This window comes from Dasypus novemcinctus, chromosome 3, assembly GCF_030445035.2.
Source record: "Dasypus novemcinctus isolate mDasNov1 chromosome 3, mDasNov1.1.hap2, whole genome shotgun sequence".
NCBI classification, from domain to species: domain Eukaryota; kingdom Metazoa; phylum Chordata; class Mammalia; order Cingulata; family Dasypodidae; genus Dasypus; species Dasypus novemcinctus.
Genome location: NC_080675.1, coordinates 138,132,520 through 138,140,653, shown reverse-complemented (window position 1 = coordinate 138,140,653; position 8,134 = coordinate 138,132,520). Strand labels below are relative to the sequence as shown.

Here is an 8,134-nt window from a genome sequence, read left to right as displayed (position 1 = left end):
CAAAGACATTAGCATGAACGTTTGCTGAGCAATGGCTATTTGATGGCCTTGCTATGAGTGTATTGATATGTGATCTTGCTGTTTATATACTCTGCAAAGTCAAAAGGAAGTACCAAAATGCAAACTACCTTGAAATCAATTTAAATGAGGAGCTTCCCATTCTTTGATTTAAAAAAGGGTCTTTGTAAAATTACCAAATATCGAACAGCAGATTACACCCATATTGGTGTAAAGGAGACTCAAAAAGCCCAGATTTTCTCCCCAAATGTTAAGCTTGCGAGGAGTACTTTATTCAACTAGCAAGCAGTATATAAAAATTGAACCACCTTGACCTTAAATGTTTCTAAGGTATTTCCCAAAGCCCTGGCTTTTTATACTGCAGCATTTCCAAGAACGATCAAGAACTGCTGTGAAAATCTAAGAAACAATCAAAACCAAAAAATAAACCAAGACTATTTTCTGCCTCACCATGATCTCTCCAGTACATGCTCTCCCCTGCATTTTACAGCGAGTTAGTACTGCCATCTTTGCCATAACATTTTTCAGGCACAAAGAAAGAAAGGTACAGAAAGCATTCTATTAACAACAATGACATAAATTTGGGGTTGAAACATTTTATATTAAATATTGTATCATCACAGCAGAGATCAAAATAGCCCTAGCTTTGTCCGTGGGCAACTAAGAAAAATTGAACTGCTTTATAATCAAAAATTTTAAAAAAAGATTTGCTGGAAATAAAGAGTGCTCAATGCTTGCTACCCAAGTACTCTTATTAGATCAGTCCAAATCATAGAAATAAGTTCCTTTGTTAGAGCAAGGGAAAAAAATCCATTTCAGGACAAAGTTATTCAGGATGAAAGGAAGATGTGTCTTCAGTGAGAGAACTGCCCACTGTCAGATGATTTCTTGCTAATGTTTTTGAAGTTTTTTTGGACTTCTCAATTTTCTTGGCTTTCTGGTAGCCAAATTTTAAGTTTGCCGTTGTTGCTCTTCACATTCAGATCAACCAAAGGAGATCAACCAAAGGAGGCACCTTGTAACCGAGTGACAGAGCAACCTGAGACAAATTTAAGTTAACATTATAGATTTGTTTCAGGGAATGGCAATCATATGCTCAAATGTATGACGTATATGCTTCTGGGGCTGACTTATGAAGGAAGTAGTTCTTTTCAATCAGTTTCTCAAGCTGAGTCTGAATGTCAGGAATTTTGGACTAGGAAAACACAAATTCACTTAATGGAACCTTGGACTGCTTCAAGTAACAAAGGGAACCCAGTTCTTCTGGGTGCAAAATAAGCAAGGCATGTCCTTTTCCATTTAGACCTCTGGCTGTTCCACCTACACGATGAATATATTCCTTCGGGTCATCTGGTAGGTCATACCGAACAATCCAGTCGACTTCAGGAATAGCCAGCTCTCAGGCGGTCATGTCTGTAGGCAAGAGCATCCCTGAATCTGCGTTGCAGAACTGAAAGAACATGGTTGTTGGCTTATTTTTTTCTGCCTTCCATGAATGGCCAAGACATGCAAATCAATGTAGTTAAGCAATTCAGAGTGGTATTTCATGGACTTATAGGATGAAAAGATACCATTATTTTCTTCTTTCAGTTCTTCTTGAGGGATATAAAGAGCAGAAGGAACCTCTTTTCAGAGGGACAAACAACGTATTCCTGCTTGACCATCCACTGCTCCATTAGTTTTATCATCATCATCACAAACATACGATGGCTCCTTTTTCAGAGAAATTCTTGCCAGGTCTTTAACTTTTCAAGTTTGGGTGGCAGAAAAGAGCATGGTCTACCTGCATGTTGGCAGAAGTTTAATAATTTGTTTTAATTCCACTTTAACCCAACATCCAAGATACGATCAGCCTCGTCAATAACCAGACACTGTAGGTTTTTTTACATAAACCCTGGGGTATTCTGCACATGGTCCAGGAGCCAACCTGGTGTGGCTACAATGATGTGGTCCCATTTGCAAGTTTTCATACTTCAGCAGATCTGTTACTACTGCCCATTATCAACCCATAAATGTGGACATGGTAAGTCATTAGCTTGTTGGGCACACCAGAAGACTGCATGGCCAGTTCCCTAGTAGATCAAAGAATAAGGAATTCTGTTCCATTCCTGGGCATGGATTTTAACTTAAAAATGAATTCAACAGCAGGGATGAGATGTGCCAGGGTTTTGCCATTGCCCATTTTTGCAGCTGCTGGAAGATCTCTGCCTTCCAGAAGTGGCTTGATACTTTTATGTTGAATTTCAGTCATGTTCCTAAACCCTGTTTCTTTTATCTCCTTCAGGGTGTTTTCATTGACCAGATTAGCTAGGGATGTGAAGAAAGTATCCTCAAAAGCTACTGCCAGTCCCAGGGGCAAGCTGGGCGCTTCATTGTCATCTTCATCATCTGACTTCTTCACCCTATTTTCTGTTTCTTCAGGAGCACCAGCACCCATTCTTCCATCTTCTCATTATCTGCAATTTTTGCTTTTTTTGCAACAGACTCAGCATTTTCTACCATTTTGCTCTTTTTCTGCTTTGATTTTGAACTGGTGTGATTGTTGCTCCTTCTCCATTGGTTAAGACAGTATATGTCTTTGGGGATTTTTAAACTATATCATTTTTCACTGTTTCGTTAGACATGTATCCATTTTGGGCTTCTGACAAGTGCATATCCATAGACTGTTTTAGGGAATTTAGAAAATTTCCAACTTCCACAGTTTCTTCAGATGCATCTCAATTTTGGGTTTCTAATAGGCTCACATGTGAGGTCCCTGCTTCTTGATCATCTTGTGCAGGAGTAGGCCTTCAATGCAGTGTAGCAACAGGGTTCCTCTCCTTGCAGGAGCAGGGTATGTGTTTAGTTCCTTCCGGGCCATGTGTGCATGCCTCAGCTGCCTAGAAGTTTCCTTCTCCTCTTTTTCTTCCCTCTTCCTTCCTGGATTGATGGTGAAACATTCAGTGTTCCTTGGTTGAAAGCAACAGAAACTGTGACTAATTTAACAATATTTTAGAATGTATTCTTTATTTTTCAATATACACATATTTTCTTTAAAAACAAACTCATACTATTATAACATTTTGTCTTTTCTTTCTTCAATAATTTATTGTACATGTTCCCAATGTCCGCAGATACTCTTCCCTGACATAATTTTTAATAACACTTCATTTCTTGGATGTTCAATAATATGTTATTTATCATACTCTATTGAATATTTAGTGTGCCTCCAATTTTTCACTATTATAACTAGCACTGCTGTGTTTATCCTTATCTATCTTGGCTTCGTTTTTTCAATTGCTTCCTAAGATAAATTCCCCAGTGGAATTGCTAGGTCAAAGTGAAACAAATTGCCCAATTCTTCTTATAAAGTTTATTCCTGTTTATAAAGTTTATTCCAGTGTTTTGTGTCTAGTTCTGCATGTTCATACTTCTTTTGAGAATTGCCCATTCATACTTTGTCTATTATCTATTGGGAGATTCATCTTCTAATTGGTTTGAAAAATTTTCTCAGTAAAAGGGATATTATCTTCTTATCTGTTATATGCCCTGCAAATAGCATTGCCAATTTCTTATTTGCCTTTTTAGTTTTGCTTATGGTGCTTTTTTTTCGGTATAGTTTAAAGTTTTGTGCAGTCACATCTATTGATCTGTAAGGTGGAGGGGCAAGTTTGCATTACTATTTGAACTTCTCATATTTGGTCCCAATGCCAGATGGAGATCTCTTCTGTCTCTTCCTGGGTAGGTGATATTCTTCGAGCTAGAGGGCAGGGTGCAGATTATAGTCCTGTGTCTCCATCCCAGAGCATAACCCCATTAAGAGCTCTTTCCTCACACACAGCCCCTTCGAGCACCGACCTCAAGTTCAAACCTAGCTTGGCTAGGATGACTCTGATGATGTTATCAATGTTCAGGTCAGCTCCAGGTGTTCAGAGCATGTCTACCCAAAAACAGCTCTTTAGCAAGTGTGGTCAAGACCAGCCCCAAATCATCCACTTGGAACCCTGTTCCAGGGCCCAGTTTCAGGATTAGCCAGTCCACTCAGAACTCTGCCTGGGGTTCCCAGTACACTGCACTGTTCTCCAGGCCTTGCTCCAGAGCAGCTGTGATATGGGCAGCTTTCCTCTGGCAATGGGGACTGAGGACCTGTGAGGAAAGAAGAAAAGAAGGAAGGGAGGGAGGGAAGAAAGAAGGAAGGGGGGAAGGAAGGCATAAGGACCGAGTACCTATTGTATGACAAGTGCCTTCACTCAAGTGCCTCAATTAGCGGTCTCAACAACCTTGGGATTATTACTCCTCCTGTTTAGGGATAAAGAAACTGAGACCCAGAGGTTGGATTAATAGCCCCAAATCATTCAACTAGCAAGGGGAAGAATCTGGGTTTGAAACTACCTTCCGTTTTAGCCTCCCAGTTTAGTACTTACTCACCCTAAGGCCTGGGGGCTTAAGCTCTCTCTTTAGCCTTTGAAAGAATGATTGGAGGAATCTCATTTACTCTAGAGTGAAAATGACTGATATAGGTTAACAGTATTTCCTTTCCCAGGAGGTTCCAAGGCATGGGCCAGAGTCTGACCTCTCTGTCTCACACACAGCCAGTCAAATCCCAGGATGGTCATGGGTCTCAGAGAGTGGTTTAATTGAACTATTTCTAGGGAATTTCCTCCAAAGTGGAGGCATTTCCATCCTAATCTCACTGGAAAATTCCCAAGAGCCAAGCTCCCTACTCCCTCTGCCTGGTTGTCCCCAGGCCAGAGAAGAGATCATGGCAAGGACATGGCAGCACTGGGGCTTGCTCTGCCCTCTGGTCCCGCAGCTTGTCTGTGACCGTTTAGGGATGGGGAAGGGCAGATGGCTGGTGTGTGCTATAATCTGCACCCTGCCCTCTAGCTCGAGGGGAAGGAGGGACAGACTCCTTGCCAGCCTGGTTTTGATGAGCATGACTTAAGGACACCTGATTCCACAGGACCATATCCTGGTGTTAACTGAGTGCTAAGGGAATCAAAGCCAGGGACTCCTCCAAAGAGCCACAGAGCTCCCAGGGAGGTCCCGTAATGGACATTGTCCCTCTCAAGGTCTCCAGGTTTAAGGAAGAGGTGGAACTGAGCTTTGGAGTCTAACAGACTAGATTTGATCTTGGTTCTTCCACTACCACTGAGTGCTTTGAGGGAAGTGGCTTAAGTTCTCTGAGTCCCTGCTTCTTCTTCATAAAATGGGGACACTATCTTAATAAGGGTGTATCATCAGGACAGAAAGAGGCAATAAATTGAGAGAGTCTAGCGACTCAGATGGCAAGTTCAATAATTGGTAGTGGCTGGCCACAGTGCTGTGTTGAGAAAGTCAGTTGTAAAGAGTGCTGAGATCAACTAGCTATGTCTGCACAGGGTGAGAAGTGGCAAATGGAGGCACAGGCATGACCTGCTAGCCATGTCTGGCTGTTAGATAGCTCGGCACTCCCTCCCCACCCCACCCCCTCAGGGACATCACTTCCCTGCGTGTGTCTGGATGTCCTTTGTTCTTCTCTGCCCCCAGCCACAAACCACTGAGCTGCTAACAGTCAGGATGAGTCTGAGCTGAGCATCCTGAAGGAGCCTGGATTCCTAATTGCAGAAACCTCCCTTCCTCCTGTTTTTTGCCTCAGGAGGCAAGTCACTCAGAGTCTTATGATAGCTGAGAGAGAACTCCCTTCAGATTGAGGACTATGTTCAAATATACATTTTTTTAAAAAGCATGTCTGTATTTAATTAGTGACTGCCCAGTCTACATGATGAATTATTAACAATGGCATTGTATATATGTTATGCTCCAACAAAAAATACATGCATGTATACACACATGTATATAATGGGCTTATGACAAAAGTTTCTTTTTTCATACATGTATGTATTTTCCAATGAGCAGGCACTATTTTTATAATGAGAAACAAAATAAATATTTAACAGTACGTTTTCCCCAGTTTAGCAATTGCATCAACGTTGCTTTTTCTTTAAAGTACTGAACTCTACACTGGTAGATGGGTGGAGGTTTCGACTGAACAGCTCAAATACCTTGCAGCCTCTCCTTGCTCATTTAGGTCTTGTGAACTCATCAGTTCCTTCGAGAGCCCCCAAAGAAGTCAATTCAATCCCTTCCCTATCGACTCAACACCCACTTACTGAACACCACTACCTCCTGGCTCTGTGCCAGGTGCTGGGAGGCCAGGGGAAGGGAGGGGGGCAGTGTACCGAAGAAGGCCTTGTCCCTGCCCACAAGTAGCTCGTGTCTGGTCAGGCAAATGAAGTAAGGAAATAAGTACCTTCCTGTGGGATGGCATTTAGAGATGAAAAAAATTAGTTACAGAAAGGAGTGAGGAAAAGTGAAACTTCCCGGATGACCCTCATGAGCGGTAGCTAGCACCCCCCACCCAATGCCCTTTCAAGTGTCCTTTCCTGGGACTTCAGGCCCTCAGGTCTGCTGGAGGGGGGGGCGCTGTAGCCCCACAGGAGCAGCTCTCTGAGGAGGACCGCTCTTCCCTGCTGACTCCAAGCTGCTGAGAGCTCAGTCCCTTGGGTGCGGCGTTCTTGGGCACAGCACCCTGCCAGGCTTCTGTTGGCGTATTCCCCACAGCTTTCCTAGCGCCTGGCGGGAATGCTGATCCCAGGGAGCCTGCCCCTGCTTGCAGAGAGCTGTCCTGGCCCGAGGGAAGAGTGAACACGCTGTCCTTAGATCTCAGTAAGAGTCAGCCTTGGCAACTGGAATCCTAGGGGAGGGAGGATGTGCCTGGCGTTCTCCTGTGAATTCAGCCTGCCAAGGGTTAGGGCACCGGCCGCACCCTGCTACCAAGAAGAAAATCAAAACAGCAGGCTGGGGAGTGGAGTCTAGAGACCTGGGCTCTAGCTCTGCCTCCTCCACTAATTCTCCATGAAAACTTGGTAATGCCTGTTACCTAGCATGTGCCAAGACACTGTGCAAGACAACTTGCACACTTTTTTAAAATTATTATTTCCATTTTACAGGTCAAGAACTGCGGCCTGGAGAGGTTCTGTGAATTTCTAAAGATCATACAACTGGAATTTAATTCATTTCTCTCTGGTTCCAAAACTGGTGCTCTCTTCCTCTATGCCCCTTGCTTTTGGGACTGCCTATTCCTAAAAAGGGGCTGGACTTGATGAAGGGAGGAAGCAGGAAGGAAGCCGTTCACTAAACGAGTTTATCCGTGGCCCCACCCACCCAGAGGCTCATTGCCAATGCCAGCAGCGCCCCTGGGCCAAGCCATTTCCCCGCTCTGGGCTCCTCCTGGTTGCCTCTGCACTGAGGCTTCTGGTTCCAGGGCTCTGGCTCCAGACTGGCCCCGCTATGCTATCACACCTGCCTCCCCTGGCCCAGCCCATCCAGTGTGAACTGGTTTTATTCTTTCTTCTTTCCCTTCCCTTCCTTCCTCTCTTTCTGTCTTTATCTTTCACCATCTGGTGCCAGAAAATCAACTTAATGGTGAAAACACAACCCACAAAGACCTTTCTCCAGGGAAAACCCTGATCACAGGAGAAGCTGTGGCTGGAGCCTACTTTCCACAAACTTTCAGGGAATCTGTAAGGTCTGTTTTCCCTCACCTGAAGCTCCCCAAACCCGGGCTCCTTCTGCCTGCAGCCACCCTTTGCTTGGAGACTGAGGACTATCACGCCCGGTCTCCATGCGGCTGGGAGGACGCTGCCCCATGCCATCGACCCTGCAGTTGACACAGCCTCTTCCCATCGTTACCTCACTAGATCCTGACAACAATCCTGCATTGTTGGGGGAAAGAGGGTTCAGTGGGCACATAGTTCCATGACCACCATTTGACAGGCGAGAGAACTGAGGCCTCACAACTAGTTGAAGGCAGTTCTTCCACTCTGAGTCCTGGCCCTTTGCTTAGGTAAGTGACTGGGACCTCTGACCTGGTCGTTCTCCAACCTCCGTGGAGTTGTCTTGCTGAAGCTCTTTGGAGTTTGGCATGCAGCTGGCTCCCTGAGTTTCCCAGGCTTATAACAGAGGCTCCAAGGCTGGCTTTTCTGCAGGAATTGAAGCTACCCTCTGTTGCATTCCCAGACCCGCTGACAGGAATGCCCAGCAGCCTTGTCTCTCCCCCAGATGATGTTGGAAATCTGACGGCTTGCCAAGGTCT

General features: G+C 44.6%; 1 pseudogene; it reads right to left on the bottom strand.

The window, feature by feature from the left end:
- Window positions 1–872: 872 nt before the first annotated feature.
- On the bottom strand, window positions 873–7,725 carry LOC101435659 (ATP-dependent RNA helicase DDX18 pseudogene; annotated as a pseudogene).
- Window positions 7,726–8,134: the final 409 nt, after the last annotated feature.